The sequence below is a fragment of the Choloepus didactylus genome, chromosome 27 (genome assembly GCF_015220235.1).
Source record: "Choloepus didactylus isolate mChoDid1 chromosome 27, mChoDid1.pri, whole genome shotgun sequence".
NCBI classification, from domain to species: Eukaryota; Metazoa; Chordata; class Mammalia; order Pilosa; family Megalonychidae; genus Choloepus; species Choloepus didactylus.
In genome coordinates, this window is record NC_051333.1 from 1,864,992 (window position 1) to 1,878,173 (window position 13,182).

The window sequence follows — 13,182 nt, forward strand, 5'->3', positions numbered from 1 at the left end:
ACACTGGCTGCCAGGAGAAAGGGCTGTCGGGAGCGGGAGAGCGGAGAGAGTGGGGGCTGCGTGGGCTGCAGGGCTTGGCCTGGGCTGGGGCTGAGGGCACGGAGAGGCCCAGCTCCAACGAACTCCCACGGAGAGGCCCGCCCGGGTCCTCCGGAGAAATGCCTCCTACCTCCTTCTCCCTGTGCCCAAGTCGTGCAACTTCACGCCCCGGCTTTAATTTCTTCACAGCACTTAACGCTATCTGAAATTATACTGTGTATTTTACATCCACTTACGTAGCAAATTGCTTGTCATTCCCCCAGTGTCTTTCTGTGCTTCTTCTTCAGTAATAAAAGTAATAACTGGCTACATGGCTACCTTTTCCAACTACATTTCCCAACCTCCCTTGCAGCTACCTAAGGGTCAAGTGATTAGGAGCCTGACCCGACGACGGGCGGAGTGAGGGCAGAGTGATGTGGGAAACCGCCAGGTCCCTCCCTTAAAGGGAAGGCGAATCTGCTCATGACCACTGCCCTCTCCCCACCCCAGGCTGGGGATGTGGCCTGGCTGGAGGAAGCTGGAGCGGGAACTTGGACCACGGGACGCCAGAGAACAAGGAAACGAGAGCCTGGGTGCTGTCCACCGTGGAGCTGGTGGGACACCTCCCCAGACTGCGACATGAGAGGAAAATACGGCCATCTTGAGTGGCCTCCCTATGTTAGGATCTCTCGTTACAGCAGCCGAACTTACACCCTCACCAATGCAAACAGTAATGTCCCCTCCCCTCAGGATCAAAGCAGGGACCTGGTCTGTCCTCTTCACTTCCAAATTCCCAACTCCTAGGCCCGTTTTTGGCATGAAGTAGGTGCTCAGTAAATCCCTGTTGAACAAATGATTGGATGAATGAATGGGTGCAGGGGCCAGGGTGTCCAGGGCCATGTAGGCCCGGCCCTCATCCAGAAGCTGCCAGGGAGAACAGGCCCTCATCTGTGGACTGGGGACCTGCCAAACCCAGCCCAGGTCTGTGAAACAGAGCAGCTTGTGGCCAGCGACAAGAGGCTACAGAAGTGACCAGGAGCTAGTCCTGTGTTCCATTCAAAATACATTTATCAGACAGCTCCCTGAGGGCCTGGGGGAGCTAACAAAGAAATTCAGTCTCTGGGGCTAGAGCCAAGTTAGGTGCTGTGATACCAAAGTCTCTGTCACCTTCAAAAGCAAAAATAAAACAAAACAAAAAACAAACAAAAAAACCTACATTTTAGCAAGATTTCAAATCAGAGGAGATAAGATGAATTGAACAAATTATTGGGAGGGCACAAATGGCTAGGCATCTGGAGAAATAAAGTTCTTACATTAATTTTAAAAAATCCAGATAGGTCAAACATTTAAAGAAAAAAAATTAAACAGAACAGTAACAGAGGAAAATGTAAGTTTTGTAAGCAGAGCCTGTGAAAGATTTTAATATGCGAAACACAAAACCCAGAAGCCATAAAATAAAATAAAACTCATGAAGACTAAAAATTTCTAAATGGGAAAATGATCATAAACAACCTGGGAAAATGACAACCTGGGGAAAACGTCTGTAATACATATGAAAAAGAGAAAATATCTTTAATATATAAAGAACTCTTATAAATCAATAAGATAAAGACCCAAAACAAAATAGCAAAGGTCCTAAATAGTAAAAGAACAAGAAATACAAATGGCTTTTAAATACCTGAAAAAATGCTCTAATTGTATTTACTAAGAAAGAAGTGCAAAAAAAGTACAGATCAAAACTATGAAGACATAGCATCAGATTATCAGATAGGTAAAGCTCAGAGGTTTGATGATGCCTTGTGTGGCATTATCCTGATAGGAGCACAGACTGGTGCGATATCTGTGGAGTGCAATTTAGCAAGATCTACCAAAACCACTATTCATCTATCTTTTGAACAAACCACCTCGTTTCTAGACTATACTAACTCAGATATAGGAATACACCTACCAAAAGACACATGTATAAGGATATGTATTATGGCATCAACTGAAGAAACAAAAAGAACAAAAACAACTTAAATTTCCATCAGTAATGGACTGGATAAATAAACCACAGTATATCCACCACAATGGAATACATACAGCCACAAACAAGAACGAGGAAGCTCTTTAGGTGCAAATAAGGAATGATTTCCTGAATGTACTACCACATGAAAAAGCAATGTGTAGAACAGTGTGTCTAGTCTGTTGAAATTTCTGTAAAGGAAACAAGGGATATCCATCCATATGTGCTTACATAGGCACGGACTCTCCTTGGGAAGTGTATGCAAGTAACTGATAAAGACACACCGCTGGTGGGAATGTGAAATGGTGCAGCCAGTCCCTCGAATGGTGAAGCAGAGCTAACATATGACCCAGCAATGCCACGCGCAGGTATCTACCCAAGAGAAATGAAAACATGCCTGCACAAAAACTTGCACATAAATGTTCACAGTAGCATTATTCATAATATGCAAAAGATGGAAATGACCCAAATGTTCATCAACTGCTGAACTGATAAACAAAACGTGGTACAGCCACACAGTGGAATATTATTCAGCCATACAAAAGGGAAGAAGTTCTGACAAATCCTAAGGCATACATGAACCTTGAAATCATTATGCTAAGTGAAAGAAGCCAGTCACCAAACACCACATATTGTATGATTCCACTTATATGACATCTTCAGATTAGAGGAAACCTATAGAGACAGAAAGTAGATTAGTGATTACTTAGGGCTGTGAAAAATGGGGGGTAAGGAAGTGACAGAGAAAGGGGGAGTTTCTTTTTGTGGTGATGAAAATGTTCTAAAATTTTGATGGTTGCACAACTCTGTGAATATACAAAAAGCCATTGGTATACTTCTAATTGTACACATTGAATTGTATGGTATGTGAATTATATCTCAATAAAGCTGTTAAAAAAACAGCAATTGGTAAAAGTCAAGACTGATGCTAATGCCTTCAGGATGGGGAAGGGAGAAAAATCCTTTTCCCCAGTTTATTTACAACAGTTTAGGCTTTTTACCATATGCACCTATTACTTCCTCAATTAAAAGGATTATATGATACACTTCTATGCTTAAAAATGTTCAGATCTTCTATTTCTGGAAATCTATCCTGATGAGATAGTCCAAAAATCTGACAAGACTCATGCACAAAGATGGCCATGCCACTGTGTTTATAATGGTAAATGCTTGGAACAATTATAATATCTCATGACATGGGATTCATCAAATAAATGAAGACTCATCTCCATGTCTGATTACATAGCCATTTTCAGAAAAGACTGTACAGAGCTTTCATTGATATGAACACAATGAGATTACACCGTATATATACACAACCTAATCTCAACCACATAAAAGCAATGCACAGAAGAGTTGAAAGAAATATGTCAAATTGTTACCAGCGGTTGTCCCAGAGTAGTCTCATCACGTAGGATATTTTCCTGTTCCGTGTGTGTGTGGGAACAGCCTCCATGACGTCCCCCGACGGACCCCGCCTGCTGCAGACACACCCCCACACTGTGTGCTCAATGGCCACAGCAGACGGAGGTATGTCCCTTCCGAGAACAGGTTAGCACAACTGCAGCTGCTGTCTCGAGTGTCCACTTCCTTCTCCAGGGTCGCTGGCCCTGGGGTAAGCATGCTGCCGGGCAATGGGAAGTTTGGGGACAGCCTGTGTGCCAGGACCTGAGGCCTCCAGTGGCGAGCCAGCAAGGAGCCGAGAGCCATCAAGGAGCCGAGAGCCAGCAAGGAGCCAAGAGCTGTGGCAGCCGCAGGAGGGGGACTCTCCACCACCGCCCAGGAGCAGACAGAACCACCCGGCCAGGCCCCTCCCAACTCCTGGCCCCCATGAGTCATACAGGATGATATGTATTTGCTGTTTTAAGCTGCTATGTTTTGGGTAATTTGTTATTCCGTGGTAAATAACTAATACAGTGTATGTGTACTTTTCAAAAATAATAACAAACATTAGTGTCTTGAAGAAGGGCATGTGCCATTTGCTAGCTATGTAAATGTGTGAAATTGAACATGTTAGTTAAATTTGTCTGTGCCTCAGTTTCCTCCTCTGCAAAATGGGGTAACAGTGTCTACCTCCTGGGGAGGTCAGGGCTGTGTCCACCTGCCTGGTCCACTGCTAACCCCTCAGGCCCCAGAGCAGTCCCGGCACATAGTAGGTCCTTAATTCTTTGTAGAACAAATCACCAAATCTTGGTATTTTCACAATATGCTCCAATGGGCCTGATAAAGCAACTGGGTGTGATGGGAAGACACAGAAAAGCCACCTGCTTTGACCATCGGCCCAAACTGAGCATGTGGGGCTCTCATGCTCCCAACTCTCAACTAGTTTTCACAAGCTGTCAATTAGAAATCCAAGTCCTGCATCGCAAGCACAGAAAGTACAGGTTTACCCATTTATCTGCATAGTTGCTTTCAATAAAGTAGACAACGGATAGTGGGGGTGAGTAAAGATGGCTGCAAGCGCATCACGAACGGAGTTGCATTCTCCTACGCCGGGAACGGGGCCAGCCTTGGTGGCTGCCTTGTCCCGCAGAATCAGGCGAAAGTGAGGTTCCAGGACTCCGAGGCTTGAGCACAAGAAGCCCTGTGGCTTCCACCCGGGAGAAGCCAGTCGCCAGTAAGAAGTCAGATGGCACTGTGATGCCAGCTGCGAGACGGCCAGGCAGCCACGTGGAGAGGCCGCGAGGAGAGAGAGAGACGCCCGCCGTGCCCCCAGCCGCGCCTGCCCCAGCACAGGCAAGAGTGAAGCAGCCGGCAGATCCTCCCACCCCAGGCGCCATGGACCGCCCTGCAGGGGAGACCCCAAGCAAGAACCGAGTGACAGCAGTGGACGGCTGCTCTGAAGCCACTGAGCTCTGGGGGTGGTTTGTTATCCTGCAATTTATAACTGGAACAAAAACTTAACTGGTGTTTTAAATTTCATTGGGCTTCTAGAGAAATATGATCAATTTTTTCCCTTAAACAGGAAAAACGGTTTCAGATACATTTCCCTCCAGGGACATGCCTCAGTGGTATCTAGTACATATTCTAATATGTTCTAGGTACATTTCAGCCATGGTTCCTGGGAACACACGGTGCTAATACCTCATCCACTCATTCTCTCGACCCTTACTCACTGAGCCCCTACACGTGCCAGGCACGGGAACCAGCTGCAAACAGGACACACAGGAATGGGGCCTCATGGAGCTTTCTAGCCCAGGTGGTCAGTCCCTCTCTAACTCGGCTCGTGCGTTCGCCCACTCACACTTTCAGCCACCACCCGGGGACCCCTGCGGCGTGCTGGAGCCGTGTCCTCGGCCCAGACATAAGGACACACACAAGAGGCCAGAATAAGAGGCACAGCCTCTGTCCTCGGAGGCCTAACCCCAAAGACGTGTTGCTGGACACACCTAAGAATAAATAACCTCAAAGAGCAGCCATCAGCACCACACGGGCAGGGAGGTGAGGAGAGCAGGGCGCAGGGTCAGGGAGGGGCGCCCTGGGGAGGTAACCCTGGGGCGGAGACCTCGGGGGTGCAGAGGGCGAGGCCAGGGGCTGGGCGGGCGGGGAGCATCTCAGGAGGGGGGCGCGGAGGTCTGGAAGCAGGAACGAGCTTTGTGTCCACGCCGCAGGGAAACTCCAGCGTGGGGACGGCGGCCACGGCAAGGAGCCTGGATTTCCTCCTCCGCGTCACAGGAAGCCTCCGGGGAGTTCTCAGCGAAGGTGGGACATGAGATGAGCTGCGTTTCATCAGGACGCCGCTGGCTGCAGAGCGGAGAACGGGCTGCAGGGGTGTGCCGGTCTGGCTACATTATGTCCCCCAGAAAAAGCCATATTCTTTAACGCAATCTTGTGGGGGCAGATGGATTAATCTTTTGGATTAGGGTGTGGCCTCTTGATCGACTGTTTCCATGGAGATTTGATCCTGCCCACTCAGGACTGTTTACTGGAGCCCTTTAAAGGGAGCTTGCAGGGAGAGCAGAGATGACAGTGCCCGGGAGGCGCTGAGCCAGGAGCCGACGAGACGCAGCTGACACTGTGAGACGCTGGCCCAGAGCCTGCCCCAGAGAGGCTAAAAGAGGACAAAACACGCCAAGAGCAGCTGAGACAGACTTCTGGAGAGACGCCTGGGAGCTGACAGAGATGCTAAGAGACGCTTGGAGTTGCAGACAGAAGAGCTTTGCAGATGCTGAGAGAGGAGCTGGAACACAACGCGGGACCAGCAGGGGCAGCCACGCGCCTTCCCAGCTGACAAGTGTTCCGGACACCATCGGCCGTTCCCCAGTGAAGGTGTCCTCTTGTTGATGCCTTAGTTTGGACACTGTTATGGCCTCAGAACTGTAAATCTGTAACCTAATAGACCCCCTTTAAAAAAGCTGATCTGTTTCTGGTATTTTGCATAACGGCAGCTCTAGCAAACCGGAACGGGGGGTGAGGGTGGTAAGACGGGTCCGCCGGCCCAGGGCCCACTCACGGCTTCCTCACTGCCACCCAAACCCACCAGCCACCCCCCCAGCCCAGGGCCTCTGCGCGTCCTGCTCCTGCCGCCGGGCAGCAGCTGTCTCGCCCCCACTTCACCCCTGGTCCCTGCCACCGTCACCCACTCCCAAGGCTCCTGCCCGCCCCGCCACGGCGGCAGGCTTCACGCCCACCTCGGCTCCTTCCGCCTTTCCTCCTGAATGCAGCGGGGCTCATCACCTGAAACACTACATCTGCATTGTTTGTTTGTTTGCAACACGGGCATGAATGAATGAATGAGTGGATCTTTAACACCCTGAATCAGGAAACCATTGCCCACCCACCTGATTCTGAAATAAAGTTTCTCTGGCACAGCCACACCCACTCATTTGCATATCACCTGGGTTCTGCTTTGGGCTCAGTGGTTGTGGGGGAGACCTGATGGCCACAAGGCTGGGAACACTGTCTGGGCCTTTAAAGAATTAGTTCTCTGACCCTCGCTTTACACCAGAGCTGAGATGGGACTGAGAAAAATCTGTGAGTATATTGGGAACAATGCAGATAAAAGTTGTCATCTTTGAGCATCTCAACCTAATAAATTAATAAGTAAATCTGGTCACTAAGTCAAATCTCTTTTATTTCTTACAGGCTGTGGGTTTATAACACAGAGTCTTTGCCCTTAGATTAAATATTGGTGCAGTGTTTCTTCACTGCAACTCAGATTCAGTAAATTATGATGAAAGCAACTAGCTCTCCTTAAGCGTGACCACCTGCGAGGCACTGTTACCCCGTACATGTATCACCTCAGTAATCCTCAAAGCGACACTCAGTAAGCAATGGAATGAGTCCCCCTTATACAGATGGGGAAACCGAGGCCCAGGCTACACAAGTTGCCCGAGGTCCCATGGATGGAGTGGCGGAGTTTTCATCCCAGTTGGTCTGACTCCCGGCTCCAACAGCAGATGGTCCCACCTGACACCTGGGGACATGCCCCACTCGGAGCCACGACCGAGGGGAGTTCCCGTTTGGACTGGACTCACGGGGATGGCACAGCGTCTGCCCACAAGAAAGGCGGCTGGGTGAATTCTGCAGAGTGCCATGGCTGAAGGTTTCTTTTTCAAATATATAGTGAGTGATCCTGAAAATATTTCTTGAGACGATATCTGATGATCCTCCTGTCCCTGAGGCAGCGAATGGCTGCAAAGCTCACCCAGCGCTGGCTGTAAACACCCTTCGTGCGTGTGAGCCAGCCCCCAAGAAGGAGCCTGAGGTCCTGAAATAACCCACCAGGGCCTCCCGCCAGGTGAGGCAGGAAGTGTGCCCCGCGTGGAAGACGTTCCTTGGGCTGAGTCCAGCTGGCACACATTGTCTGCTTTGCCCGTGAGAGTTTGAAAATTTTAAAAATTGTTACCCGCATGAAAAAAATCGAGATAATCTACCCAAGAAAAATGAATTTATGGTTTCTCTTAAAAACAAAACAAAACAACATTTTAAAAAACCCACGACTATGTGGGCTCTCTGAGCTGGAGCTGGTAGTGGCTGCCCCTTCTACGGGCCAAGAGGTCTCCAGTTTGCCCACCTCCGGCCCCCGGTGCAGGCGAGTTTGAGATCCCAGGGGTGTGGGGCCCTGGGTAAGATCATGGGCTGTGGTGTCAGCAAACCTGTGCACAGACTCAGTTCCCCTATTTCCCGGCTCCCCTCTCCGAGCCTCGGTTTCCTCACCTGTATAATGGGTGTGATGACAGCTCCTGCCACGCGGGGTTATGGCGAGAACGAGAGGGGATGACTCCAGTGAGAAGGTTAGCGCCGTGCGGAGAAAGGCGAACACTGAGGTCCAGTGTCACGTGCTGGTGAAGGCAGGAGGCCCCGGTGGCCCGACCGCAGCCCCCAGCCAAGCAGCCTCCCGTGGCGGGACCAGGCCCTGTGCCTCCTCCTCCCCGAGCAGGAGGCGTCGGTTCCCTGCCGGCTGCAGGTTATTTAAACAAGCTCCTCACGGCCTCAGGTGGGGACCGGGGCGCCCCAGGCTCTCGTCACCACAGAGCCCCTCGCAGGCCACGGTGTCCGAGCGCAGCTCCCGCGGGGCCCTGCTGGGTCGTGGTGTTGTCCTCTCCGGGCGAGAGGAGAAGTGACAGCAAACCACCGTTGGTGTCACCCGCCTGGGTCGGGTCTCAGGTCCTGAGCTGGCCCCGGAACTCGAGGGTGGGAAACGTCCCCGCCAGGGGCTGGCAGGCCTGGTCAGCGCGGCCGGAGCAGACTCGCCGCTCGGTGACGTCGGTGACTGCGGTGTCGCTGCTAGCATCACGGGTGGTCAGTTCTTAGCTCCTAAGTTCGTGGGGAGTCTGAACCGAGTCTAATCATAACCTACATCGTCATAATTATTATTATTTTCATGATTAACCTTGTATATTCATCACCACTGGATTTTCTGGACAAAATACGAATCCATCTCCAGCTCCCACCAAGGCCCCTGAGCTCGGCCTGGGCGGCTGGGCCCGGAGGCTGCACAGACCCCGGCTGTCAGCGTGAGCCCCGGGACAGGCATGGGGAGACCCCGTGGGCCCACAGCCGCCTCCGGGTCACTCTCTGCCTCCTCCTGGCAGGTGTGACCCCCCGAGCCCTGAGTTAACTGTGGCTGAGGCGGAACGGCCTTCCTCACCTCAGCCTGGGAGACGGGCAGGACGGGCCCCGACTCAGCAGCCTGGGAGTGCATCAGGTGTGTGCACGCCCCGGACGTGGGACCGTCACCGCGTCGGCCGTCCTCCCGGGCCTCTCCTCGCCCACGTGTGAGATGGGAGAGCAGGACGTTCTCCAGCCACAGCAGCCAGTGCTGCTGTCACAGTCCAGGCCGGGCTGTGTCCGTCTTCTGTCCAACCTCCGTCCCACCTGCCCAGCAGCTCCTTCCGCACTCCTGGGCCTCATCAGTGTGCTCCGGCCCATCGCCGCCTCTGCCCTCGCACCCCAGGCCCCTGAGCTCACAACCTCACCCCACCGCCCTCCCGGCTGTTCTCCAAACCGGCCTTGGCGAGGAGGCTCACGTGCTGGGAAGCTCCCCCAGGGGTCCGCAGGGTCCCTCCACTCTCGAGGGCTCTCCTCACACACCCTGACCACCCCAAGGAAAACTGCAGCCCCGATGCCACACCCGCCCTCCCTCTCCGCCACAGCTCACCCCAGCACCCGCGCCCTCCGCTGCTCTACACTTGTCTGTCTACGGCCTGTCTCCGCCGCCAGAACATCAACCCCATAAAGCTGGGAATCCCGTCTGCCTGGCTCTCTGCTGAGAGTCAAGGCCCCGCATCAGCTCCCGAGGGGACAGTGGGAAACGGACGAGCAGGGGCGGTTACAGGTCACACGAGGCCCCCACAAAGGTTTCCTGAACTCCCAGCCCAGGACCTCAGAACGTGGCTTCTATGGAAGGAAGGTCTTGCAGGTGGGATTAGTTAAGACGAGGTCCCCCCGGGGTGGGACGGCCTTAACCCAGCGGCTGGTGGCCGGGAAGGGAGGAGCGGGACGGAGACGGAGCTGACACCGGGGGACTGCGGGGACACAGGGAGAGGCCGTGGGAAGAGGGGCAGAGTCTGGGGTGACGCTGCCGCAGACCAGGGGACACCGCGGCCACCAGAAACGAGACGGGAGACGGAGGGATCCCTTCCCAGACCCGGGTGGGAGCAGGGCCTGCCGAGGCCTGGTTTCGGACCTGGGGCCTCCAGCACCACGAGAGGACACGTCCTTGTGGTGTGAAGCCACCAGCTCGCGGTGACTTGCTCCGGCAGCCCAGGAAACCACAACAGGAGCTGTGAGGAGTCAATGAGCCAATCCATGTGAGACACCCGGACGTGGCCCAGCACCCATGGGTGCTCAGTGATCGTCAGCAACCGCTACCGACACGCACAGGTCCTTGGCTCTCGCCAGCTCTCCGGTGGACCCCAGACACTGAGCCCACCTTGGAGTGGCTCCCCCCTGCTGGCCCGTCCTTCAGTGCCCCCCACGACCCTGCCTGGGGCCCTCGGCCACACTGGCCCCCTCGGCCTGCAGGGCCCCATCGGACAGGGCAGCCGTCTCGGGAGGGGGTGAGAGCCTGGGCCCCGGGGCCAGGCTGCCCCCAGGAAACCCTGGCACTGCCCCTGCCCGCTGTGCTTGTGTGGGCAGCTGCTCAGGGGCTAAATAGTAACAGAGACCCCCCCTGTGCTGGACAAGGGGTTAAATGAGGCCATGTCCCTATGGACAAGCTCAATACAAGAAAACTGTTGCCATTACTGCTCGATTACTTGGCCCAAGACATCCCTCGACCAGCTCCGCCAACAGTTCCTCCTGGAAGTCTCTGTTGAGACTGCCACCCTCCTCGCTCACTCAGCAACTCCGAGCCTGCTCCCAATGCGCTGAGAAACGGAGCAGACACGGCCTCCATGTCTCGGAGCCCATCGATCACTGTGGGGTCGGGAGGCTGTGGCACAGGGTGCCGGGGGGCAGCCAGCGGGGCCGCCCTCAGGGGGAGTGTGGGGAGCCCCCCACAGAAAGACGTGCTTAACCCAAACGCCCGAGCCACTCACCCTGGGCTCCGTCTCTTCTCATTTCCTGTGAAGTGACACAAAGTGGTTCACCAGGAGGAAAACCTCACCAAGTTCCCAAGAGCTGAGATCAAGTTCTGCTCTTCTGATCAGAACAGAGTAACACTAGAAGTGATCAAGGAAAAAAAAACCTCAAACCCGAAATCCCAAACACACTGAAATGAAAACAACTGGCAAAACCTTCTAAATAATGTGGGTAAAAGAAAAAATCAAGAAAACAACCATAGGGGAGTTAAAAATGAAGACATCAAGGTGCAGCTGCTGAGGAAAACGGTTTGGTGGTTCCTCGAAAGGTGAAACGTAGGGTTACCACATAACCCAGCAACCCCACTCCACCGAGGAGAAATGCAGACACTCGCCCACGTAGAAACCTGCACACAGATGTTCATAGCAGCCCTAGTCACAACAGCTAAAGGGTACAAACAACCCAAATATCCATCAAGCAGTGAATGAATAAACACAATGTATCACATCTATACAGTGGAACATTAGTCAGCTACAACAATGAACAAAGGCCTCAAACGTGCGACTACATAGAGGAACCCCGAGAAGATCACACTCAGTGAAAGGAGCCAGTCCCCAAAGACATGGTGTATGATTCCATTTACAGGAAATCTCCAGAGCAGAGAGACCCACAGACGGAAAGCCGGCTGGTGGCTGCCAGGGGCTGGGGGTGCCGGGAGTACAGGTTTTGTTGGGGTGATGAACCTGTTCTGAAATTGTGGTTGATGATCGCACAACTCTGTGAATACACCCACAGCCAATGAATTGTACTCTGGAGACGGATGAACTGTCTGGTATGTAAAATATAGCTCAATAAAGCTGTAAAAAAACAAAACAAATGAAGACATGACAAATCAAAACTCACATACTGACAGTTAGATATCAAAATAAATTTTAGGTGGTTTCAATGTTAAAATTCAAATGATAAGGGGGGAAAAAAGAAGAAAATATAGGTGATATCTGATCTGTGGATGGAGAAACTCTTTCACAGCTTAAAGACAATGAAAGACACCACAGAGGGAGAGTCCAATCCATTTGATTTTTAAAATACGAAAGGCTTTTGCACTTTAAAAACATAAATTAAGAAACTAAAAGCAAACTGGGGAACATTTTTGCCACAAATATTCCCATACACATACAGACACATAATTCTTTAGCATCTTGAAGAATACCAACATTCCTGTAAATGGTAAAGCATAAGAAAATGTGCTCACTTGCAGAAACGGACAATGAACATTTTTAAAAAACCGAACGTCACTATTAATGCAAACAATGCCACTCAGAAGGAGACTGTGAGATGCCACTTGACACAGATCCAGTGCACAGACTCTAAAAAGACAGAATGAATGCTTAACACTGGCCATTGTAAGCCGGCAGAGGACTTTACAGGAATATACACAGCAACAACCAACGTGGAAAGTAATATGAAGGGCCTCAAAAACATCCAACCCAGGGTTCCTCTTCAAGGAATCACCCCTGAAGAAAACACACAAAACTCAGGGAAAGATTTATGCCAATCATGTCCTTCCTGGCATTATTTATAGCCATGAAAAACTGGAGACAAACTAAACGTCCAACAATCCGGAAACTGTTAAGGAAACCGGGTTACTAGCACCAGGTAAAATGCCTGTAGCCGTCAAAACGGATGCTGCAGAGGAAGTTTGTTATGAGGTGGAGAGATGCTTACGATGAATTCTTCAATGAACAAGTGGATATAGAAATTGCTTGGCCAGGGTGATTCTTATTTTTGCAAAACCATATGCATCGAAGGAAGGAGAGACACTCAAAGATTCCGGAGTGGTTATCTTTAGGGAAAAAAACGTGGATGGATTTTATTCTCCTGGCTTTATTTGTCTGGATTTTCCAAGTTTTTTTTTTTTTTTTTTTTTTTTAAATAATGATCATGCATTTTCTTACCTATTAGGAATTTTCTTTTATGATACATCATTCACAGCATTGAAAAATGATTTTAAAAAATCAAGCTCACCAATACTGGATCAACATTTAGATACACTGATTATGCGGCCAAAACAAGTGAGGTGTGTAAAGTTTTCAAATCCCTATTGCATGATGTTGGATGAAAAACTCAAGATTAAAATGGCAAACTCAATTCTTGATCATCTTTGAAAAATAATAAACAGAGCAGTTAGACAA

At 51.1% G+C, this 13,182-nt stretch overlaps 1 protein-coding gene across 1 annotated transcript in view; it reads right to left on the reverse strand.

Annotated features, from left to right (window-relative positions):
* The window catches only part of LOC119520940 (zinc finger protein 805), a 603,985-nt gene that overhangs the window by 586,355 nt on the left and 4,448 nt on the right, over positions 1–13,182 (reverse strand). The gene's annotated exons all lie outside the window — the stretch shown is intronic.